We start from the raw sequence: 25967 nt of genomic DNA, 5'->3' as shown, positions 1-25967 counted from the left end.
ACAGTCCATGGGGTCGCAAGGAGTCGGACACGACTGAACGATTTACAAAGAGAATACACACAAAGTGAATAAAACTGTCCATTGAGGAACAGTCACTCTGCAGATGGGAGACGATGACCGGAGGAAGGAGTCTCGCAGCTGTCTCTTTGAAGTGTAGAAATTCACAATGCCACATAGCTAGCAAGGGGCTATGCCGGGATCTGAACTGGGAGATCCAGGCTCTAGAGTTCAAGATCTTAACTATTCCACCACACTGCATCTCAGACTAGGGCAGAGGGAGTTGAGGGCAAGACTGGAGCAGTCCAAGGGCAACGTTCAAACATCTGAAACAGTGAGGGGAGGAGGGAGTGGTCCCGTGGGGATGGCCAAAACTAGAGATGGAAGTAAAGGCAGGCAGGTCTCTGCTCACTGGAAGGAAGAAATTTCTAACAAGCAGAGCTATCTGACAGTGGATGGGCTGCCCTGGGCAGGACCAAGCTCCTTGCCATGAGCAGTTGGCAAGGAAGGAGGCCTGGGTGCTGCGCAGGGTGGAGGGAATTCCTGAACTGGAAAGAGGGCTGTACTTAGAGGTCAAAACTGATAATACTCTCTTCCTTTCCCAGACTGTCCCTCTGTGCAGGCCTCGGTGGCTCGTACAGAAGGCAGAGATGGTAATTTCTGCCTCCGGCCAGATGTGGGGCCCCAGTGAAGACGTGTTTGTGGGAGAGATGACCACAGACACAGGGGAGAGAACTCAGAGGCAGACCTTGGAGACACAGAACTGGTATTTACTGAGTTTTTCTAAGTACTAGTTATTTGAGTGTTACATGTGTCACCTCCTTTTCTCCTCACATCTACTGAGGTTGATATTCTTACTCTCATCACACGGAAGAGGAGCCCGAGGGCCCAGGGAGGCTAAGCAGAGAGCCTGGGGGGCCCAGGGCACCTGAGAGCCACCTCGGTGTTCCCCCTGTGGGAACAGAGGCCCAGGCAGGCTTGGGGCCACTGGGGATCCTGAGGTGGCAGGAGGGTTGGGGGGGCGGCGGGCAGCCGACTAGAAAGGATGGTTGGGGGTGGGGTGGGGAGACACTGCCAGACGGAAATGAAAGTGGCCTCGAAAAAAAGGAAGGAGGGAAGAAAAGCAGAAACTAAAACAAGTGACAAAGAAAACGAGAGTGTCCAGAGGAAGTGGCCAGGGGGCGTGGCGCCGCCAGAGGAATCCCCCACCGCCTGGTGTTTCCTCTCTTCTCAGGGGGTAGGGGGCAGCTGACCAACGGTGCTGTCACCGCGACACCTTGGGTCAGAGGCTGCCAGGCAGCTTTGGAGAGGAAGGCCTCCTCCCGCCAGCCCAGAAACGGAGCCCCGACACCGAGCCCAGAACCCCAGGCGGGGGCTGGACTGACCACGTCCTGTTGGCCGCTTCTGGGACATTGATTAGACCTCACTGGGCCTGCCTCCTCTCTATAAAGTGGGTACAGCCTCCCAAGCCCACAGCACGGCCGGGACGGCTCACGGGGCCACAGCCCGGAGCAAGGAGAATGGCCCCTGGGGGCCCTGCTTACGCCTGGCGGAGCACACAGGGGACGAGGGGGCGGCCGGATGTGCATCGGCAGTCCTGGGAGGAGCGCATGGCGGGGGCGCTGTGGAGGGAGGACCCATTGTCTCATTCTTGACCATTTACCTATTGGACGCCTGTGGGTCCTTAATCTCTCTATGCGCTGTTGGCCCTGGAAGTAAAAGGCTGAGAAGGGTGAGTCTATTCCCAATACAGGCTCTGCAGAGGGACTCCCAGCTCCTTCTCCTGACTCTTCCACTTGTTAGTTGTGCCACCTCGGGCAAGTGACTTGACCTCTCTGAGCACCCCTCCTCATCTGTAAAGTGAGACCAAGAAGCCTACCTACCTCCTAGGTGGTGAGGATTCAGTGAGACTGTGCAGAAAACACTCAGTCCAGAGCCAGCCACAAATCCATCAGCCTCAGTGGGGCAGTGCCCAGCCTGGTGGGAAGCTGGGTGCTCTACAGGGAGATGGGCAGCCCGGTAATGGCAGGTACCACCAAGAGCTGGAGCACTCAGGGCTCGGCAGGGATGCAGGGCTGGCTCTGCCAAGGTGTCAGAATGGACAGAAAGGAGATGGAGCTGGCTGGGCGAAAGGGTCCAGCAAAGAGAACAGCAGAAGCAAAGGCCTGGAGGCCAGGCAGAGCGTGAAGTGTTTGTGCACAGCAGTGACGGATGAGGCTGGGTTTGTCCAGGGTGAGAAGCTCTCTAGTCCAAGGCTCTCCACCAGTGCCCAGACCAGCTCCAGAAGTGAAACAGACATGCATCTGGGGATGCTCTGGTCAGAGAGGCTTCTAGGGCTGGTTCATCCAGCCAGACGTTTGCTCAGGCTGTGACTGCCTCCAGATGGACCCGGGGAATTCCCCAGGGGGTGCACATGGCTCTTGTGAACTGGTCTGGCCTGAGATTCAAGGCCAAGAATTCGGGCAGCTGCTGTGGTGAAGGTGTCACACGGCTGGGGTCATGGGGAGAGAAGGAGGGGCTTTCTCGGCCATGCCTTTGCTCAGTGCTCCAGGCCTTGTTTGCATAGAGGACAGCTGCCCGTCTGGGGCCACATCACCTGCCTCCATATAACTACATTCTCACTCTCAGTCACAGCCCCCACTGAAGGCCTGGGGGTTATTCAGGCTGCCTTGGCCGTGTGGCCTTCCACACAGCCATCCAGGAGCAACCAGAAATCAGACCACTGGCTCTTCACCCTTCTGCTCACTTGCCCAAGCATCAGGGTCTCCATCTGTGAGATGGAGATAATAACCAGACCTACCTCCCAGGAGGGTTGTAGGAATGAAAAGAGGTCCTGAAGGAAATGCACATTGCAGAGAACCCAGAGAGGGGATCAGTCACTGGGGGCCCCCTCTGTTTCTCACCCATCTACTTCCTCCACCACATTAGAGGGACTGGCCAGACCCAGGCCCATTCTCTCCCTCGCTCCAACTCTGTGGCTTGAGGCAACTATATATCCACTATCTACATATCAGTTTATTCACCTGCAAAGTAGAGAAGAAACTGAGCAGCACTGTTCTTCAGGCAAAAATAGACAGTTGGAAAGCTTATCCCCTCAAGCCCTCCTTCTACTTCTACAGGAACCAGGTGCTTCCCAGGATTCTGATCCCCCTTCCCAAATTTGCTGTTAGAAAAGGACCTGATGTTAGTCATTTACCTTTTAGTCTAAATGAGCCTCCGGTACCTTTTAAATTGGAATATTTTTAGAAGGACTCTAATCTCCTTCCCAACCCCAGACCCATTTTACAGAAGGAGAAACTGAGAAGAGGGGGAGAAAAAAGGCTGTGGCTGGGGTCGGTGGCTTGTAAATAGCAGCTCTGCACTTGAGACCATGGCCTCATGAATATTACAGTCCTTGTAGACTCAAAGCCACCGTGCTTACTCCTCTTGTTATTTCAATGCAACTATAAGCCCACTAGCCCAACAGTTGATTTTGCATCGAAAGGTACAAGGTGCTGGAGACCGAGAAAGAGATGTGTTCCTGCTTTTGATGTGCAATCGTATGTTACATGAGCCTCCAGTCTTACCACTCCTGAGCCTCACACCAGCCCAAGGAAGGAGGCAGGAATTATTGGGCCCGTTTTCCAGCTGAGGACACTAAGGCCAAGAGAGGGAGAGTGATTAGGCCAAGGTCTTACAGCCAGTTGGTTTTAACCTTAGAAAATCCAGTGGCAGAGTAGGGTGCTTTCATCTTACCTCTTCATGTGGAGAGGAGGAAGCCCCCACCTGCCCCAAATTCCCCTCTGTCCACTCGAGGAGGCCTGGTCTAATGTTCAGAAGTTGACAAGGCTCTGATCAAGGAAGGCTCAGTATGGGGAAAGCGCCAGGAGGCTGGCTTCTACCCCACCTTTGCAGGTGCCTGTCCAAGGCTGCTTCCCTCCTGGAGCCTCTGCCCTCCTTCCCTGCAGAGGTGAGGAGTAGATGAGCTGACCCTTCAACCTGCTCTCCTTGCTGACCTGGATGTGCCAGACCTGCCCAGGCTGCAATCCCTGGTGTCAATGCTCCTAGCTCCTGCTGCTGCAGGTACTGGGTACCCAGAAAGCTAGTTCCCCCATCAGCACTCACTCCTGGGGCCAATCAAGGAAGGGGGCATTGCTGGACCACCAAAAGGATGCTACCAATGCTGCAAACTAATGCACGGGGGACGCCAGGGTGTAATATATCCACGTGATTCTCTCTGCTCTCTGCACATTAATAATGCATGCACAGCCGGCGTGGGTCCATCACAGGCCTGAGGTCAGGTGGCATTAGGAGGCTCCTAATGGTCCTGATTATGTGGGGAAGGCTCCCAAGTGGAATGCGGGCAGCATGGGCGGGAAGCCAGGATTCCGGGCACTTAGATCCTACAGGTGGGAGGCGGGGGGTGTAAGAGGGCAGCTTCCACAGCCCATAGCTCCATTCAGAAGATCAAATGGGATGAGCTGAAGATTCCCACAGGGGGCTGTTGATGAAGAGGAGGAAGGACCCCAACCTCTGTGCACAGGTCACAAAAAAAGGGAGGAGTCTTAGAGGTCAGGGCTGAGAGAAGCCCAGTCAGAATCTCTCCCTGGTGGCCCCTCTGCTCAGCAGCTCTGCAGCCAGTGCTTGCATACCCCTAGGCGCAGGACACTCACTATCTGCAAGAATGACACACAGCCTATCTCTGAGCAGGTCTGACTGTGGAAACAGGGACAGCTGTACACTTCAGTCCAGAGCGCAAGTGCCACTAAATATTGATTGAGTGAGTCAGGAAGCTGGATAAAAGAGTTGACAGGAGAGACAGAGGTCCTGAGTCCTATTCCTGAGGGTCTTCTTTGTCCTCAAGTAATTCCAGGCCACCAACCTGGCCAGTTTTCTGGCCTACCACAGTGGCAAAATCCCTACCAGAAGCCCTGAGCCCACACAGGGCCCCGTGAGCCCCTGTGAGCTTTGCAGCCATGAGCAGATGGGTGAGGAGCTGAGGGTTGGGTGGACTTGTCCCCAGGCAGAACCTCACCTGCGGGCTGAGCCCCACTTCTCGGCAGGATGTCCACCATTTATTCCTATGGAGTTTTATGCCCAGGCTGAACAAATCTCTTCAAGCTCTGCCCACTCCCCATCAGCCAGCTCCTGGACCAGGAAGCTCCACCCTCTAGGACTGGCCCCTAGTTCAGGCCTGGTTGCCCCTCAACAGAACCACAAGCATACAAAAGCCAGAGACACTGTCCAGAGCCCTATCTTCACCAAAGAGCCCCTGCTGGGGGGTTAGATGTAGCTAGGTCCTGGGATGGGCAGGAGAACACAGGACATCCAGCCCCCATAGAAAGTGAGAGCACTCCAGCCGGCCAAGTTCAAGTGTTCGGAGCATTCTGGGAAATCACAGGGAGGAAATGCTGTGGCAATGAATTTTCATGTTGACCCCTGGCAATCCAAGTCTCTTCTGTCATCTCCCCCAGAGGCCACTGGTATCTTCCTGGCTGCATGGCCAACAGGCCATTATGGCTGTGCTAAGACCAAGTGGTGGGGGTGGGAATGTGGAGGATGAGAACACAGCCAAGGAGGAGCCAAGGGATGGGATGTCCTTTGATTCTGAAATCCCAATGCTGACAGCCAGTTGCCTGACACCAAGGTACTAAGTGGTAACTACTGTAAAAAGCCAGGAGCTTGACAGTGAAGAGTGGAGCAGAATGCCTTACTCCATGTCCCCCAGCCCCCGCTTTCACATCACAGGCCTCGTGCTGGTGGGAAGGGCCCTCCGGGGCCACCACCCAGCTCCCCCTGTACTCAAGAGGAAACTGAGGCCCCACCAGGGCAGAGGCTCTCAAAGATCATGTGAGAATTGGTGATGGAGACAGATGTGGAAGCTGGAACTCCTGTCTCCTGTTCATCACCCAGCAAACATAGATGGAGCCAGGAACTGGGACCTATGACTCGGCCTCAGCCCTGGTGGGGAGGCAAGCCTGTGCCCAGAGAGTCTGGCCACTGTGGGGTAAGTGATACAGGGCCAATTGTGCTTGCAGAGAAGGTTGAAACCCCAATACTTGGGACACCCGATTCAAAGAGCCAACTCATTGGAAAAGACCCTGATGCTGGGAAAGATTGAAGGCAAGAGAAGAAAGGGATGACAGAGGACGAGATGGTTGGATGGCATTACCGACTTGATGGACATGAGTTTGAGCAAGCTCTGGGAGTTGGTGATGAACAGGGAAACATGGTGTGCTGCAGTCCATGGGATCACAAAGAGTCGGACACAGCTGAGCGATTGAGCAACTTTCCAAGAGGTGAGTTTGTGCAGCCAATGAAAGAAGAAGGACAGTGGCTGTGAGGGATGCTTCAGAGAGGACATGGAGAAGGGTGAGGAGACCTCCGTGGCGCCTCACTCTCTTTGTCTCTTTACTGTCCTGTCACATCCTACTTGGCCACCAAGCCGGTGTCCCACAAGTACACTTATACTCATCATCTCCAGCTGCCCCCCATCCTGATCCTGGCTCTCGGTGGGTACAGAATCTACACCCTCTCCTCCTCTCAGCTCATGCCTTCACCCTCACTCCTCCCTGCCTGGCAGCTGATCATGCATGCATGCAAAGTCGCTGTGTCTGACTCTTTACGACCCTATGGACCCTAGACCATCAGGTTTCTCTGTCCATGGGATTCTCCAGGCAAGAATACTGGAGTGGGTTGCCATTTCCTTCCCCAGGAGATCTTCCCGACCCAGGGATCGAACCTGGGCCTCACACATTGCAGGCAGATTCTTTGCAGCAACGGTACCTGGGCCCTTTGGTCTGGGATGGGGTGGGGGAAGCAGAGAAGAGAATATTCATTGACATGGGTGGCTGCAGATACTGCCAGGTGAGATGTAGAATGCAGAAGAAAAGCAAACTGAGGGCTATGGGCAGCAAAAATGATGCAGTGGTGTGTTTGGCATTGGGAGTGTTAACAGGATGTTCCTAGGGCATCCAGGGTGAGTTTTGGCCTGCAGGCACAATGTTTGTGACACCAAATAATGTATTCCTTCTCCAGTATCAAGTGACTGCCCCACCAACATGCTCTAACACTAGTGAATAGTTCGCCAGCTCTCTGACTTCTTTCAAGCATTGTATGTGTTTCAACACATTTAAACCTCCAATAACTCTTTGCCGAAAGCACTATTATTATCTCCATTTGACAGATGAGAAACTCAAGGCCCAGAGAGGTGATGTGATCTTGTCCAATAAGTTACCGACCAAGCAGAAAACTGGAGTCAGTTACAAATAATTTCTAATGAGCACCTACTGTATAGGAAATCCTTTCATTTTATAAGGACTTTAACAGTGCCTGGCACACAGTTGCTGCTGCTGCCAAGTCGCCTCAGTCATGTCTGACTCTGTGCGACACCATAGATGGCAGCCCACCAGGCTCCCCCATCCCTGGGATTCTCCAGGCAAGAACACTGGAGTGGGTTGCCATTTCCTTCTCCAATACAGTAGGTGATCTATAAATGCTTGCTATGTTGGGGATGATGATGGTGAAGAAGATGACAGTGCTGATGGGGGAGAGCTGAGAATTCTCTTCTTCTATTTGATTTAATTCTGTGAGGGAGAGGGGTTAGGGTCCCCTAACTGTGAGGAAAGAGAAGTAATGGCATGTGAGATCATGGGTCATGAGGAGGTAAGCTCAGATCGCACAGACCAGCATCATCTTTGGGGCATGCTCCCTGCCCTAAAATAGAGGCATCCCTCCCCACAGCAGCCTGCTCCCGCTGTGCCCTGCTCCCAACAGGGGCTGCCTGCTGGGGCCCTGTCTTCCCATCCCCATACCTGGAGATCCAGGCTTCGCCAGAGAATCAAACCCATCTCCCCTTCTCCACCAACACTAGGCAAGCTCCGTGACAGGCGGATGAAGGAAGTCTGCGTGCTCCCCGCCACCCACGTGCTATCTAAATTCACTGCCAGACAAAGCCTTCTCTTTGTCCTGGCGCCTCCCTCCCTCCCTGCCATTCATGCACTGAGAGATTTCATTTCCAGTAAGTGGAGGCTGGAGAGAGAAGAAAGCAAGCAGGAGAAGGAAGAAGAAAAAAAAAAATCTAGAAGGGAGGCAGGAGAAAAAGGCAACAACACTGAATCAGGGCCAAGACTCAGCCCCATTGTCCAAGTGACAACTCATTAAAAATGATTTGTAGGCTGTGCGGGGGAGATGCTGCCTCCAAGGACCTACCTTTCCCCGTTCAATGGGCAGCATCACAGCCAGTGCCTGCCCGGAGTGTCTGGGAGCCCATGGTTATTACACCAGCCCTCATACTCCCATATAGGGGGCAAACGGAGGGTTTCCCCATTCTGATCCCATCCTGCTTAGAAGAAAGGAGCTCCCAGGCTTAATGCCTAAGAACTGTCCAGTTCTGGGTGGCCGCCACCCCCCATGGTACCCAGAGCCTTGCTCTCCTACAACACCTCGGGAGGTGCATGTCCCACGGATGAAATCAGGCCAAGCTCCCTGGGCAAAGTGCCAGATGCTCAGCTCCTCCTGGAAGGGGTGGGGTCCTGGGATGACAAGGCACCCTGGCTTGAAGAGGAAGAAGGTGGTCCCACTGCTCACGCAGCTCCTTCTCCCCTCAGGGAAGCAGGGTGATCCCAGGAACAAACATTCATCTCTCTGGACCCCAGCTTTCTCACTTGTGAAAGGAAGGGATGAACTACAGACATGCCATCCTTCCGTGCCCTGCCGCACTGCAGCCCCCGATTTTGTGAGCATTCACCACAGGCAAAGGCAGTGCTGGAAACCACTGCATACACCTGCGGCTTCCTTCAGCAAACACTCATTGACTCCCCTGGAGGCCCCGGGGTGAGACGCGGAGGTGACCACACATGTGTACTTCAGCAGTTCAGACACAACAGCCCGTCAGAGGTGAGGCCTTGAGGGGAGCAGTGAAGGGCCAGAAGGAGTTCTGGTTCTTTCTCTCCACAGAGAGGCCAACATGGCTGCCTGAGGCCCTCTGGGTCCCCAGGGCCAGCCTCTCCAGACTCCAGCCACCCTCTGCTTCTCAGACCTCAGGCACTCTCCCCACTCCCGGCACCAAGCACCGAGTGAGGACTTCTTCACATTTTCCTTTATCTGCTGAGAAACCCGAGTCCCTTGTCCCCAGCTCGCAGGAGCTCCCCACTCTGGAGCATCTGGGATCTGAGTGGTCTGCTCTGAAGCCCATTGGGGCCGCTCACAGGCTAGCTGGCCTCAAGCAAGCTGCTTAATGGCCCTCAGCCCAGTTTTCTCATCTGCAAATAAGTACTGGTGTGTTGTGTGCAGCCTTAATTAAGACGCTGTGTGTACACGGTAGAGCTTAGCGCAGTGCCTCAGCTCAGCTTCCTCTGTGTCCACTGTCTGCCCTGTCCCAAAGCCCTGCTTTGGTTGGCTTCCTCCTGCCATCCTACCCATTTCAGAGGAGACCCCATCTCAGCTCTGAAAGGTCTCTGACTCTCCAAGCCTGGTTGGTACATCTCTGTGTTCCCAAAGGGCCCATGACATACCCCTGGGCTTCCTGTCATTGGAGTTCCTGTCCCAGGCTGCAGCAGCCCCTTGACTCATCCATTGGCCCCTAATCTCTGGGCACCTTCAGAAGAGCCTAGTTTATAGTGACTCGTTAGCTCTAGTACCTTTGGCTTATGAATGAAGAGGCAGAGGTTCAGAGGAGTGAATGACCTGCTGAGGCCACGCGGTTAATCACACGGACGGTGGGGCATGGAACTTGGCCCCAGCATTTCTTTGTCACAATTGCATTTTAACAAGAGCTGTCCAGGCCTTAACCCAAGGCCTCGGTGATCCTGAGAATCCCAGACTGGTGACAAAACTGGGGAGGGAGATGTTTTTGGAAAAGGGGCTTTTTACGGGGAAAGGGTTTACAGACTTGTGGGACTCTGCAGTCCTAAAATATAACAGGCATCCTAACTTGTCCTGGCACATCCTTCATGCCAGGCCATGATGGGACCTCTCACACCTCCGCTCTCTTCCGTGCCACCATAATCCTATGACGAAGGATCCGATCCATGTCCATATCTACAGAGGACCGAGAAGTTTGCACACGTGATGTGCCCAAGGTCATAGCTGGTAGCTCAGATGGTAAAGAATACGCCTGCTATGCAGGAGGCCGAGTTCGATCCCTGGGTTGGGAAAATCCCCTGGAGAAGAAAAAGGCTACCCACTCCAGTATTCTTGCCTCAAGATTTCCACGGACAGAGGAGCCTTCTAGGCTACAGTCTATGGGGTCACAAAGAGTCAGTCACGACTGAGCAGCTAACACTACTACTACTGCACAGCTGGTAACACTGAGACTCATATTTGGTGCTGGGCACCCTTGAGAGGGTCCTCTCCCATCCCACTCTGGCCCAGGCCTGAGTCCTGCGCTGCTGATGGCTGGGATGGATGCCCAGTGCAGCAGATCTGCCCCAGACCTTTCCCTCTAGGAAGGAGGAGCTGGTCAACCCCAAAGGGAACCTTGGAATTGTGCCCAGAGCATATGACGCATCTCAGAGCACCATGTCGACATGGACATTTAGCGAAGAAACAAACACAAGGTCTTAAAAAATTAAAACCAACTCATAAAGTCATGGCGAAGAACACAAAAACATGAGCATGCTTACGGGAAAACATAAAACTTCCAAGAAATTCATTTTAACCTTCTCTGTGGAAAAGCTTGAGAAATACTGAACTACTCCAATATTCTCGTGAGACAGAGAAAGCAACAGGAGCCCAGAGATGTCAAGTGACAGGCTCAAGGTCACACAGCAGTTCTCTCCCAGGACCTGGACGAGCCCTGGTCGTCCAACAAGCCCCCGCTGAGCCCAGTGGATCTGTGGCTGGAGAGCCCTGGATTCCAGGTAAGGTAATGCTGCTTATGAACTGTCCTGCCTGGGGTTGGTCAGTTCTCTCCCCCATGCCTCAGTCTCCTCATCAGTAAAGTGGGGCCACAGTGGCATATGCACTAACACTGTAAGGATTCACAGTCTCGCCTCAAACAGCCAGCCTCCCTGCCCTCCTTTGTCCCTGTGAACACTGTAAGGAAACGTGTGAGCAGAAAAGTGCAGGCATCAGCACTCAGATCTCCAAGAAGGGGGATTCCGGTATCTTGCTTCCACTTGTAATGGACAGTGGCACCATCACACCACATCATTCTGTGTGGGCCCCCAGATCCAGCCTCCCTAGGATGATACCGTGCTCGGAATAATCTCAGAGCCACCGGAAACCCGAGTTCCCTCAGCCGTCTGTGCACTTCTCCTGGCGGGGGGGAAACAGGAACTTCTGACAACATTATCCTCATAGATGCCCCATGTGGCAATACCCAAGGAGTGTTCACTGCCCCTGTGCCATTGGCCCAGCCGACAGGGGGTTTCCGGGGAGCCTGGGGTAGGGTTTCGACATCTTGAGCTGGAGATCACATGAGCAGAGCATCGGTGGAGACCAGGGAACTCCAGAAAACCAGGCTGCGGGAGCACTTTAGCAAGAGCTGAGTGAGGTCAGAAAAGCTCTGCTGTCTGGGTGGTGGTGGCCAGAGAGGCCAGCCCAGGGTCAGCCAGCCACTCCTTCCAGGAGCCAGGGCGAGCATGACAGGCTGTTCTAGAGACCGCCCTCCCGAGCCCTGGGCACCCGTAAGTCTTGTCAGATGTGAACCGGGAGGCTCGGGGTGCATGAGTAGTGGAACCTTGGGAGTTAATCAGCTCGTGAAAGAAAGAGTCAGGGTTCCCCCTTCCTCCATCTGCCTTTCTCAGAAGGAAGTCCGGGCTTCTTCAGACCCTTCCACAACTGTGCCCAAATCCAGCTACTATTTTAAAAAGTACTTCTCAACCACAGATGCCCAATCTTATCTTACATGGCTACAGATGACCCTGGAAAGGCAGACAGGGTTATCATGTCCACTTGACAGATGAGAAAACCTGAGGCTCTCAGAGACTCTGTGACTCGCTTAAGGCCAAGATTCAAGTTCGGGCTCTCTAGTCCAGCCACCCAGGTCACTTCAGAAGAGGGGCCACCAGCAACAGCACAATGGCAGCAAAGCCACATTCCTACATGACCATGACTCAAATGTTTCTAAAGTGTTTTCACAGCCACCCCAACATCTAGTCATGGACAGCCCTTTCTGACCCACAATCCCCATGTAAGTGGGAAATTGTCTCTTCCCATATTAAAGATGACAAAAAGGATCAGAGAGTTACAGTGACTTGCCTAAGGTCACACAGCTAAAAAGTGATAGGTCTAATTTTCTTGGGCTCCAAAATCACTGCAGATGGCGACTGCAGCCATGAAGTTAAAAGACACTTGCTCCTTGAAAGAAAAGCTATGACATACCTAGACAGAATATTAAAAAGCAGAGACGTCACTTTGCCAACAAAAGTCTGTGTAGTCAAAGCTATGGTTTTTCCGGTAGTCATGTATGGATGTGAGAGCTGGATCATAAAGAAGGCTGAGTGCTTGAGAACAGATGCTTCAGAATTGTGGTGCTGGGCAACACTCTTGAGAGTTTCTGGACAAGACTCAAGACTGCAAGGAGATCAAACCAGTCAATTCTAAAGGAAATCAACCCTGATATTCACTGGAAGGAAAATGCTAAAGCTGCAATACTTTGGCCACCTGCTGTGAAGAGCCGACTCATTGGAAAAGACCCTGGTGCTGGGAAAGATTGTGAGCAGAAGGAGAAGTGGGTGACAGAGAATGAGATGGCTGGATGGCATCGCTGACTCAATGAATATGAAGTTGAGCAAACTCCAGGAGATGGTGAAGGACAGGGAAGCCTGGCATGTTGCAGTTCACGAGGTTGCAGAGTCGGACACAACTTAACAGTTGAACAAGAACTAGGTCTCAAACCTACATTGTCCAGCTTCCCCATACTCTGTTCACCAAACCATACTCCTGGCCATCTTCATACTAGTGGGATGAAGATATGGACCCTGGTGACAGTGTGGTCCTGGTCCCCTGTTCTCCCAGGCCCCACGGCCCTGAGCCACTATCCCCAAGGTCACCAGAAAGCAGCTTTAGCAAGACCTGCTGGGGGCAGAGCAACCAGGAAGCCTGCAAGGGCACTCAGGTGGGCAGGACCATCGACAACACTCCCTGTCCTCTGCAGCTTGGCCATCGCCCACACGTAGCCACACTCGGAGAACCAGGAAGAGACTTTCGGATGTTCAACAAGGTTCTGGAGTGACACTGCCCACTTGTCTCTCCATTCCTGGCAGGGTGACACCCCAACAGCATTTTAGGGGACAAGGAGTGGGGAAGGAGAAAACTGACATGGACAGAGAGCTCAGCTCTGGATGAGGGATCCTTTTATTCATTCATTTATTCTACAAATATTAATAAACACGCTGGGCTAGGAGCTCTCACATTTCCTCTTTCATTGATTCCTACAAGCAGCGCCAAGGAAGCCTTTCACCACACAGATGCTGAGAAGGCAGAGAGGTGGGATAACTTGGGAAGCGAGTGCTGCAGTAGGGAGGGGTCTGTGGTCCTGGGGCTGGCCTGGCTCTGCCACTCATTGCTCGCTGTGTGATCCACATAAATCTGTGCCCTCGTGGGGCCATGGTCTCATTTCTGAGGCTTCTGAGGGAAGGTTCACTTTCAGAGTGCATGAAGTAGCCCCTTCTCAGACGTCACCTGTCGTGACTCATGGTCTCTGCCTTGGGTGGGCAGAAGCATCCTTGGTGAGGACAGCCACGCCCATGAGAAGGAAAGAAGGAATAGGGGCGGCTGGCTGGAGAGAGGGCTCATTCTCCCTGAGCCCAGCCAAAGACTGGCACTTTTCTCTCTTCATTAGACTCAGCCAGAGAAGGGAGAGGAAAAAGAGGAACGAACTTTTGGGACTACCCTGGGTCAGCCCCAGCCAAGCATTTTCACATTGTATCTTGTCTAGTTTATAAGATAACCCAGGGACACCCAGACTGAGGCTCAGAGAGGGAAAGTGACTTGCCCCAGATCACACAGCTAGGACAGGGAGGGGCTGCAGTAGGAACACAAGTCTGTTCGCCTTCAAAGAAAGAAGGTAAGCCGCCTCTTCTTTTTCCTTCTTCCTTGTCCCCCAGCCCTCCCCCTCTTCCTCTAAAGCTAAACTGTGTTAGACAGAACTGGAGGAGCCATGGAGTAACCAGAAGGGAACCCACTATCCCCCGCCCCTGCACTCTCCAAGCAGAATCTGGGTCCCTGACTGGCTGTCCGTGGTGGGAGTCTGCTCACCCCCACAACCCTGACCCATCCCCCCACACTCCCACCCACCCCTGCCTCAGTGACTAACCAGCCCTGGGGCTGACAAAGCCACCCTCTCTGGGCTCCCCAGTGGAAACAAACCCAAGCTCCTTCCTTCCTCTTTAATCGTCACCCCCATCTCCTTGACCTTGGGTCTCTGGTAAGGCCCTGCATTGCGCTGGGAGATAACCCACAATACAGGTGAGTCACAGGAGGCTGTAACCACACCACACAGGTCTGCTGCTGGAAGAAACGTCACCTTATTTGTCTGCCTTCCTGTGCACGCTGGGGGAGGGGGTGGGGCTGTAGAAATGGACAACCTGGCTTTGACTTTCAGCTCAACCATTGATGGTGTGACCTTGCGTCCATTGCTTGGGTTATCTGAGCGGCCTCAAACTCCTGATGTATCAAATGCAGGGCTACTTTGAAAACTAAAAGCCAGGATGTCTGTTAAGTGACAGACACATAGCAGGTTCTCAGCAAGCCTTACATCTTTCCTTCAACTGCCTGAGATGTACTAAGAGGACTGAGGGCTCCAGGCATTCATTTACATTGGCCACCCAAGAAAAGTGATAGGAAATGCTCTCCTTAGGCTTGATTTTATTTGAGAAAGGATAAACAAACACTTTTTAGAATTGATCTTGATTTGTAACTTAGACCTTAATTCTAAATCATCTTGAATTGGTCCCTGAACACATCCAGTCTCTGAAATCAGAAGTTCTGTACAGGCACCAGATTTCATCTGTCCAACTCTCTGACCATCAATCTATCTACCTGTCCACACATCCACCCACTTACCCACCCATCCATCCATCACCCATTCTTACATCTACCCATTTATTTGTCCATCCATCTTTCCATCTGTTTGTCCATCCATCCATCCACCCAACATTTGAATACCTACTACACGCCAGTCACAGTGGAGGCTATAAACCAAAAGGAGCTTCCAAAGCTTCCCCGTTACTCTTGGCTCAGACCCACACCATAGGACAGTCAATAATTACTTTTCCACTGGTTGGATATGGAGACAGAAAAAGGACTGCCTCCCTTCCCAGAATCTGGCTTGCTCAACGTGGCCTTCCTTCTTTTCCACATGTGAGTCTCCTGGTAAGTGTCTTTCACGTGAATAATTATTTCTCAGTGAGCAGGATATTCCCTGTAAGGGAGAGGGTTTCACTAAAGTAAACATCACTATGCATGCACACACCGCATAAACCTACCAGCCCCCAATTTTCAGTGGTATGTCCAGAGTACCTGTGTGTAAAGCACAGCCAGGGGCCTGCTGCTGGTTCTCATCACTCCTCCTTATCGCCCTGCTGGGCTAAAATAATGCTTCACAGAGGAAACACTCCATCCTGCTATTATATCATCTTCATTTATTTTCAGCATAGCTTCCCTCCCAGCTTAGAATCTCCAGTTTCTGTGCTTATTTGAGAGGCTATGTGATAGAGTAGTCAAGAGTACAGTTCTGAAGCCAGGCTCCTGGGGCGCGAATCCATCCCTCCAACTGTGTGACCCTGAAGAAGCTGCTGAGCATCCCGGTGCCTCAGTCTCACTACCTGTACAAATGGGCATCGGTTACAGCCCTTTCATGAGGTTGTTGTGAGGATGAAATGAGATCACGTCGTATTTCCACTGGGGGGCAGGATCACATCCTGATAAGGCATATTTAATTGTGAGTGGGTACTTGGGTGTTCCAATGACTCAAGTGGGGCATGGGGAAGAGTGTCACTGACAATAGGACACAGAACAAGAAATACTACACCTTGCAACATGCTAGTCAGCCTGAACAAACAAACAACTGCCCTGATAAGTGCCAGCTGCACCCCCCACCTGAGAAACTCTGTATGGAAAATGTATGGTAGACATCACCACGATGGGAGCTATGACTTGTTTACTGGCCCCTGCCATGGAAGCTCCGTGAGAGCGGGAAAGGGCCTGGTCTGTCTCCTTCCGTGTTGCCAAATCTTCAGCACTTAGGACAGGGCCCAACATATGGCAGACACTGGATGAACGAATGAAGGAATGGTATGCATTCAGTCAGTAACTGGTGAGTGGCCAGTTGGTGAAACACATCAATTCCAATCACAATTTGTGTTTTCAGAGTAGCTCCAGACCACAGGAAAAGGGGAGGTGGTGGAGGAACAGCTGCCCGCCCCTGCACGTCTTCTCCCAGCCTCCTTCGAGGCCTGAGCCTGCTGGAGATGGTCCCTGGGGGGCTGGCAGCTGCCTTTCACCGGTGAATACTGTCTGCTCATAAAGGCTCCTCTCTTCTCCCCAACCAGAATGTGGAGTAGGGCCCTCCTTGCTCTCCTCTATGTTCTTGGGCGCAGAGGACCTAATCCTAAGTAAGGCTTGGCAGCTATCTGAGCAGATGCATTTTTCTTCTCTTCCCTGCATGTATGCAATCGGGCACCATCACATTAATGTGGACACACCTGATCAAGCAGAGTCCTTAGGAAATGGAAGGGGTAGAGATGAGAGGAGGGAGCCCCTGAATAGTCTAAGCAGAAATGGATTAACCAGAAAACTCCCATCAAACATTTTCCATCCTTAGTCCCCTCTCCTCTTTGGTAACAAATAGAGTCCTTCCCTATCATGTGGAGCTCAGAGGCCACTGAGCTTTTGCTAAGTGCCTGTTGATGCAGTGGAAGGATCTCTGATACTGTAGGTTCCCAGTCTTTGGGGAGACAGCCAGACACCAACAAAGCCATGATCTGAATGTGCTGGCCAGACAGGCAGGATGGAGAAGCTCTGGGAGATTATGTCAAATGGGGGCTGAGTCCCTGACACTCCTCAGAAGGTATGTTTTAGGGGTAGAAAGTTTAATAGAAACTTAAGTCCTTGCATTTAGTTGTATTTTTCTTGTTCATTTTGATTTTGGTTTTCTGCAAATTCTGTTTAACAGATGGTATTGATCAGTAAGATCCTGGCTAATCCTGGTTTTATAAGGTATGTTCATTCAGTGAGTGAACAAGAAGATAGTCCATGCCCTCCAGAGCTCAAATCCCAACACACGCCTACCTAACCTGTCAGGTCCTGCCAAGTGCCAGAAGCAGGCCAGCTCTGTTTGAGGATAATGGGGCAGATGGCGGGGGCTGGTGGGAGAGGGTGAAGGGGGAAGGGTGGTCAGGGAGGCTCTCTCTGATCAGGTGCCATGTGAGCAGGGGCCTGAAGGAAGAGAAGGAGCCAGCAGCATAGATCTCAGAGGAGCTTCAACGTCAGCCAGAGTGTCATGAGTCCTAGTTCTGGGAAGTGCTGGGCTCTGGTCAAAAGCTAGGAGCTCCATGGATGCATGCTGCATGTTAAGTTGCCTCAGTCATGTCCAACCCTTTGCACCTCCATGAACCATGGCCCATCAGGCTCCTCTGCCCATGAGACTCTCCAGGTAAGAATACTGGACTGGGTTGCCATGCTCTTCTCCAGGGGATCTTTCCGACCCAGGGATCCAACCCACGTTTCTCACATCTTCTGCATTGGCAGGAGGGTTCTTTACCTCTAGCGCCACCTGGGAAGCCTCACCACCAAAGAAGAAGATGGATATTTCTCCTGTGTCTCTTCTCTGTGGACTTTCAGCCCAAATGAGCCCTAGACAGTGATTTCCTTCCATCCTCTCACAAGTCTGGGACTCTCCTTCCATGTTCACCCCAACAAGGAGGTGGAGCACAGGGTCACCATCACCTGAATATCATCCTGGTGAAGTTCTCAAATCTTTCCATCAAAGAAACCCTAAGAAGGGAGGACACCAGCAGGTCTCCCTTGGGGAAGTCCAGCGACATGGGCCAAAGCTGGTCCCACAAGCCAAAATGCCTTTAGTCTCTTGTTTATCCTTAAAATGCACATATACAATTCTGCTTCATGATCTATACATGTGACTCTCCATGTGATGAAATATGCCTGCACTTAATCATTCTCCTGAAAGATGAGCTAAGTTTACATGTGATTCCCCGGGCCTCTGGCATCCTGCATGGACTCCAGGGACATGGGCACCCAGGATTGAGATGCACAAAGCAGAGGAACCCCAGCCTCGGGTTCTAATCATCACTTGCTATGGACACATTGTATGCCGTTGCTTGAACAAAGAGAGGGGCTGTTGGGGCTCTTGGTTCCACCTTCCCAGGCAGCTCATGACCCCGAGGATCCCAGTGCAGGGAAGCACGAGGTGGATGACCAAAAACCGGAGCTAGAGGTGTGGGTGCAAGAGTGGGGATCTGGGAAGAATGTTCTGGCCAGGGGCTCTCCCCTCTCCACCGGAAGGAATATAGCAAATCCCCTAAGAAGGGGGATGTAGAACCTGTGTCAAAGGCCTCCTAGCTGGGGACCAACAACTGCCAGTAGCTTCCAGGAGATCTGGTACCTAGCACAGTCCTTGCACATAATAATCCTTAATCAACATTTGTTGAATGGATAGATGAATCAATGGCGAATGAATGAATAAACAGCTACATCACAAAGAACTAGTGACTCCCACCAGCCTAGATGATGCTAATCCTTTCTGGCCCTAAATAGCATATTTGAGGTGGCTATACCACCCCTCCTGTTCCCACTCTAAATAAGCAATTTCATGTACTGCCTGCCGGCCCCATGGTTTCTCTCTGTGGCTAATGCAGTAAAAAGAGCAATAGATTATAAACCACTAATTATATTTAGACAAAAATCACCTTCCATAAAAACAACAGTAATAATAGGTACCAAATGCCTGGGCCCCTGCTAATCTCCTCACATCCATTATCCAGTTATTTTTCACACCAACCTCTCATCAACACCATTTTGGGGTTAGAAATCAAGGACTTCACAAGGTGGCATGTTTGCTGAGGAAACAGGGCCCTGAACTGGCCATGAAGACCTCAGTCTGTCCTCGGTGAGAAGTAAGGCAGTGGAACTGGCTCCCCTTCCCCCTCCAACCTCCTGGCCATGGTCCTCCTGAGAAGAAGAGTCTAAGGGACTTAGTATTATTTAACCCCCATGAGCATGGGGCACAAAAGCTGTCCAAGGAAGCTATGCATGGAGATGGCAGGTCCTAGGTGGGCTGCATTGGCTCCAGACTCAGGGTACCTGTCCCTAGGTTGCTGTAACCCAGGGAATCTCATGTAGGGGGGCCATATTCCATGGGGGTGATGGCACTGAGTTAAGCCCACCAGCAGCAGATGCTGTCGGGGCTCTGTCCATCCTACTTGGCCCCCTGGTCATTTCCTTGCACACCAGCCTGACTTCCACAGCCAGCACTGCGCCTCAGTCTCTGGAACTCACTTTCCCGCCTGCACTGAGGGCTGGAAGGGCCTGGGAGCTGGTGCGTTCCCACCCAGGGGCCAGCTTCTGTCTACCGGCTGATGGATGCAGGGTGTAAATATCCTGGCTCCCTCACACTCAGACCAGGTAATGAGAAAGTCAGGCAGGGCCAGCATGTGACCTGGGGCAATGGCATAACCATGGGCCAGGGGCAACACAGACCAGGATGAGCAGTGAAAGGTAAAGTGCAGACCTCAGGGTTAGGAGGAGGAGGAAAAATAAAATGAGGAGGAAGAACTTTCACAGCTCCTGAGCAGTAAAGTCCTGCTCACGAGAATCAGGGCCAATGACGGGGAGGAAACCCTGAGCAGGCAAGACGTTTGATCCTGAGGACACACAGGCCCAGCTGGGACCCAGAGGGCACTGTGCAGGGCACCCCCAACCCCAGCCTGAGCTCACTAGCTTCCACCAAGTACCCATGTCAGTGCCGCTTACCGAAGACTCATCAGGCAGCTGCCTGCCACCAAGGCCGCTGGCAACCCCCACCCACATAGAAATGGCAAGGGGATGAGGAAAAGGGATGGAATCCATTGTTTCTTAATTATAAAAACAGTACATGTTGTATTTCAGAAAGTATAAAGAGAACATTAAAATGGCTTACAATCCTACCCCCGAGATCTGATCACCACGGTTCACACTTGGTATCCTTCTTGATATGCTCTTTTCTATGCCTGGTGCAGTTTGGGTTTACTTTTTGTCTATTAGATTTACCATGTTTTTTATTTATCCATGTCAGTGCCTTTTCACATCATGGAATGTCCACCTGTGTCTTCAATATGCCCACCCCCCTTCAATAGCTGTGTGGTGTTGTGTTGTGTAGATTGATCACATTTAAAGCAAATAACCCCTTACTGATAGACTATTGCTGGGTGTACAGTAAACAACATGAACAAACATCTTTAAGATGGTGTCTTTCTGGGGCCAATTAAGAATGTGGATCAGAACTCTTAAAAAGATATTATTTCCTTTGATCCAGTGATTCCACTCGAAGTGTTTGCTCATCCTAAGGAAGTAATCAGATGAGAAAAGGCTGCTGGCGTGGAGAACCCAGAAGACCTGGAAAACCAGGCACATTACCAACACGGGGAGCAACGCAGCAGTGGAAGGATATACCATTCTTGAGGATGGGGCCTCAAGAGTAGGAACAGGGCTTCTATGCAAATATCATGTGTATTTTTGTCTTGAGTGCCTGGCATGGAGTTGGCACTTAATGGATTCGGAATAAAGTGTGAGATTGGTTTCAAATGCAAGGGAGGCACCTAGTTAAAAGTCTGTGTCTTTGCAAAAGTTGGCATAACAGCAAGACCAAGACATACTGGTCTAAGGTCCCAAGCAGCCTTTAGTCTCAAGGAGAGCAGTAAAGGGTCTGGGGGCTAGGCAGGTGACCAGAAGCCCTGCCTTTATGGAAAAATGACACAGTAAAACCAAATGCATTCTTGTTTTGCCCCTGATCATTGAGAAGTCATTCCCCCTCTCCCTGCCCCAGTTCCTTCAACTGCTGAATGGGAAACTGTGGTCCACCTACCTACAAAAAGCCATCAGGGAGGTAACATTTGAAAACAGATCTTCCTCAACTTATGATGGGATCATGTCCTGATAAACCCATTGTAAACTGAAAATACTGTAAATTGAAATGCATTTAATAAGCCTATTCTACTGAACATCATTCCTTAGCCTAGCCTGCCTAAGACATACTCAGAACACTGACATGAGCCTACAGTTGAATACAGTCATGTAACACAAAGCCCATTATTATAAAATGTTTAATATCTCATGTAATTTACTGAATACTGTATTGAAAGTGAAAAACAGAATGGTCATCTGCAGTGTATCTGTTGTTTGTCCTGGTGATCACGTGGCTGACTAGGAGCTGCGGCCGTCCCTGCCCAGCATCATGAGAGAGCATGCGCTATGCATGCTAGCCTGGGAAAAGATCAAAATTCAAAATAAGAAAAACAGCTTCTATTGAATATTTCTTTGTATCCCTATAAAGCCAAAAAATCATTAAGTTGAACCATCCTAAGTCAGGGACCACCTGTATAGACTTTAAGGTAACAGAATCAGCCTCATCGTCACAGCAACCTTAATAAAGGCGGTTAACATTTTTGTTACCCACTAGGTACTATTCTAAGTGCTTTGGTTATGTTAATCTTCATGCTAGCTCTCTGGCATCAATGCTATTACATGGCATGGATGATGAAGACATGAATCGAGATGTCACACAGCTGGCCCAACAGCTGGTTGGCTGCATCACTGGGGTCTACACCCAGTGTCTGCCAGGGCCACTAATCTGAATGCCACATGCCCTCTGCCACCTAACCAGCTGGCTCCTCTGGGCTGCTGATTCAGCCTCTTTGAGACTTAAGTTTCTCTATCTGTAACTCATAGATACTGATTGGTGAGGATACTCTGTGGACTGATGTGTATAGGAGCATCCCAGGTGGGGGTAGGGGGATCACTGCTCAGCCCTCAACCTGCACAGAGTAGGTGGTTCTTCTCCCGGCAGAGAACCCACGATGCTAAAGCAGGCAGCAGTAAAGAGGCTGCCTGCTTTAGCAAAACCTGATGTTCATGCAAAGGTGATGTGCTCCAGTCAACACACGTGGCCCTTCTCTCTTCCACTGAGGCCAGAGACGGAATGAGGGTTCTATTTTCAGGCCCGCAGGGGCTTCCCTTCCAACCTTCCAACAAGTCCGAGGCAGGGAATGGCATCAGCTGGGAGGTGTGGGTGCAAAAGAGGTTTGTTTGAAATGTGACTTTCTACTTGGCACTATTAGGGGGCTGGGGTGTTAGCCGCCCTCTGGGATCCACGGCTGGCCCTTCACCCAGTGCCTGTTTGAGACCCTCTCATGTCCCTCTGCATGGGTTTCAGCGAAGACAAAAACCCCACATAAAGATTCTAGACCCTAGAGTTCCGGGTTGCTTCTTGGCTTCAGGGGCTCTCTGAACATTCTTACTCTTAAGACATATCTCATGTGTGTGTGTGTGTGTGTGTGTGTGAGACAGAGAAACAGACAGAATAATTCTAGGGGAAGGGCCTGTAGTAGTCAATGTGACCTCATTCAGTTCCATTCAGTTCAGTCGCTCAGTCATGTCCGACTCTTTGCAACCCCATGAACCGCAGCACACCAGGCCTCCCTGTCCATCACCAACTCCCAGAGTTCACCCAAACTCATGTCCATTGAGTCGGTGATGCCATCCAGCCATCTCGTCCTCTGTCATCCCCTTCTCCTCCTGCCCCCAATCCCTCCCAGCATCAGAGTCTTTTCAAATGAGTCAACTCTTCGCATCAGGTGGCCAAAGTATTGGAGTTTCAGCCTCAGCATCAGTCCTTCCAATGAACACCCAGGACTTGTCTCCTTTAGGATGGACTGGTTGGATCTCCTTGCAGTCCAAGGGACTCTCAAGGGTCTTCTCTAGCACCATAGTTCAAAAGCATCAGTTCTTTGGCACTCAGCTTTCTTCACAGTCCAACTCTCCCATCCATACATGACCACAGGAAAAACCATAGCCTTGACTAGATGGACCTTTGTTGGCAATCTCTGCTTTTCAATATGCTATCTAGGTTGGTCATAACTCTCCTTCCAAGGAGCAAGCATCTTGTAATTTCATGGCTGCAATCACCATCTGCAGTGATTTAGGAGCCAAAAAAAATAAAGTCTGACACTGTTTCCCCATCTATTTCCCATGATCTCATTAGGGTTCCTTAATTTCTAATGCAATTCAGAAATGCTCCAACAGAAGTCAGCCACGTGCTCTCTGAAACAGATTGGCCCTTGTGTGGAACAGAGCTCACCTTTACCCCACAAGGCCCCGGCTCACTTTGTCTCCATCAGCTTTGCGATCTTGGACAAGGCATCTTGTTTCTCTCGCTCCTGTTCCTGCATCTGAAGAAGTTGGCCTGTAAGCAGCTTTCACTCTACGCTCTGTGGCACTCCAGAGGGCACAGGCAAGGGTGGTGGCCTGGGGGGAAGAGAGGCATGACCTGGGGGCCACCTCCACCCAATCAGAGCAGCTCCATCTCTCATAGAACCTGCAGGAGATGTTACTCAAGTAACTGGCTCTGTAGCTTAAAGCCAAAATTCAATGAAAGCCCCAGCACAACTGATTGCTCAGGTCCTTCCTGACTGAGTCTGGGCTCCGGCTGGGCTGTGCTGCTCTGATTCTTCTTTAATCCATAGATGTGGAGAGGCCTCTTGGTTAAGAGCCACATGCCCAAGTAGATACTGGCTCTGCTACCTACTAAGCACCATGACCTCAAGCATGTTGCCTAAAGTCTCCTGCCACCCATCTACGAACTGTACACACCTACCTCATAGGCCACTGTGATGATTAATAAACTCATACAAGAGATAACAAGTGTTGATGAGGATGTAGAGAAAAGGAAACCCTTATGCACTGTTGGTGGGGATGTAAATTAGTGCAGCCACTACGGAAAACAGTATGGAGGTTCCTCAAAATATTAAAAACAGACCCTCCATATGATCTAGCAACTCCATTTCCGAGTATTTATTCAAAGGAAATGAAAACAATATCTCGAAAAGATAATGCACCCCCATGTTCACTGCAGCATTATTCAAAACAGACAAGACAGGGAAGCAATCTAAGTATACATCAATAGATAAATGGATAAAGAAAGTGTGATATATACAATGGAATATCATTCAGACTATTTCAAAGAGAAGGAAATGATGTCAGACTATTTCAAAGAGAAGGAAATGATGTCATTTTCGACGGCAGGGATGGGCCTTGAGAGCATTATGGAAAGTGAAATAATCCAGACAAAGAAAGACAAATACCATACAATCTCACTTACATATGGAATCAAAAAGACGGAAAACAACTCAAATGGTACTAATATATACAGAAAACAGATCGGTGGTCATCAGAGGCAGGTGATAGAGGGACAGGCAAAATGGGTCAAAGTGGTCAAAAGATACAAACATCCAGTTATAAAATAAATAAGCCCTAGGGATGTAATGTGGAGAAGGCGATGGCACCCCACTCCAGTACTCTTGCCTGGAAAATCCCATGGATGGAGAAGTCTGGTGGGCTGCAGTCCATGGGGTCTCGAAGAGTCGGACACGACTGAGCGACTTCCCTTTCACTATTCACTTTCATGCATTGGAGAAGGAAATGGCAACCCACTCCAGTGTTCTTGCCTGGAGAATCCCAGGGACGGCAGAGCCTGGTGGGCTGCCATCTCTGGGGTCGCACAGTTGGACACAACTGAAGCAACTTGGCAGCAGGGATATAATGTACAGCAAAGTGACTATAGTTAATGATACTATACTGTATTCTTGAAAGTTGCCAAGAGAGTAGATCTTAAGATATTAACGATTTTTGCAGAAACTAATGCCTGTGGCTGGCAATTTGTTAGGTAAGTGAATATTGATACGTCTCTGGTCAATAATGTTCAGGTAACATAAGATGTATTAATATGTCTCTGGTCAATAAGTTGTTAGAAGTTCTCATCACAAGAAAAAAAAATTGTAACCATGCATGGTGATGGATGTTAACTAGACTTACTGTGGTGATCATTTTGCAACATATACAAATATTGAATCATGTCTTACGGCTGAAACTAATACAACGTTATGTGTCAATTACATCTTAATTAACAACAAAAAAATCAAAACAGCTCTCCAAACACACAGCAAGTAATCATAAGGGTTAGCAGCTACTCAGGTCTCCTGCATTGCAAACAGATTCTTTATCCTCTGAGCTACCAGGGAAGCCCCCAGATTCTAACACAAGGCCTCAAATGTGGAATTTAATCAATAGATGGCAGCTGAATAAATGAGACAGTAAAAGAACACATTTCTAGAATCTGAAAATCCTATGAATTGATTCTTTAAGTGGGCACCACTCAGAGCACTAGGCTAGAGCTTCATCAGCCTAAATATATACACGAGTCCCCTGGGAACCGTATTAAAATACAGACTCTGATTCAGCAGGTCTGGGGTCTGGCTGGGCACTGACATTTCTGAGCACCTAGCTGAGGCCAACACTGCTGGGCTGCAGGCCAGACTTTGAGTAGCAAGGCTTTGGTCCGTCCCTGGTCATACTCTTTAGCATGCCGGCTTTCCACCTGTAGTTACCAAACTGCTCAGGGCCCTGGGGAACATCTGCAGGCTGGGATGCTATTTATCAGCCACTGGACCACCAAGCCCAGTGCACTCTTGTGCTGGGTTCTCAGGAACTGAGAGGGGAGTCAGGGTGAAACCCTGAGTTTACGTCTGGGCTCTGCCGGGCGATGATGTTGGGCAAGTCCCCTGGCCTGCTCATTTGTGAACTGAGATCAGCAACACCCTCCATGCCCAGCTCTCATGACTGCCGGGAGGGTAAAAAGTGATAACAGATGGGATCATCGAGGGGCGGAGGGCCATGATTAACCGGCAGGCTTCATTGCCAAGTTCTCATCTTCAGCCCTTGAAGTCCTCCTCAGCGGGAAACTGACAAGCATCGGTGTTTGCATAATGGCTTGT

General features: G+C 50.8%; 1 protein-coding gene and 1 long non-coding RNA gene across 7 annotated transcripts in view; one reads left to right on the top strand and one right to left on the bottom strand.

Moving 5' to 3' along the window:
- HIVEP3 (HIVEP zinc finger 3) overlaps positions 1–25967 on the bottom strand; it is a 564242-nt gene that overhangs the window by 208939 nt on the left and 329336 nt on the right. The window lies entirely within an intron of this gene.
- LOC133244747 (uncharacterized) lies at positions 1027–24170 on the top strand. Of its 3 annotated transcripts, none has more exons than XR_009735506.1 (6): positions 1030–1729; positions 6015–6275; positions 8586–13990; positions 17099–17142; positions 17358–17578; positions 17674–24170. It is a non-coding gene; the product is annotated as an uncharacterized LOC133244747 (long non-coding RNA). The 3 variants fall into 3 exon arrangements; XR_009735507.1 differs by having other exon boundaries at positions 1033–1729; positions 8586–8811; positions 9937–17142; XR_009735505.1 differs by having other exon boundaries at positions 1027–1729; positions 8586–17142.

Source organism: Bos javanicus, chromosome 3 (genome assembly GCF_032452875.1).
Source record: "Bos javanicus breed banteng chromosome 3, ARS-OSU_banteng_1.0, whole genome shotgun sequence".
Classification (NCBI taxonomy): domain Eukaryota; kingdom Metazoa; phylum Chordata; class Mammalia; order Artiodactyla; family Bovidae; genus Bos; species Bos javanicus.
The sequence above is the reverse complement of the archived record's forward strand: the minus strand, read 5'-3'. Positions and strand labels throughout refer to the sequence as shown.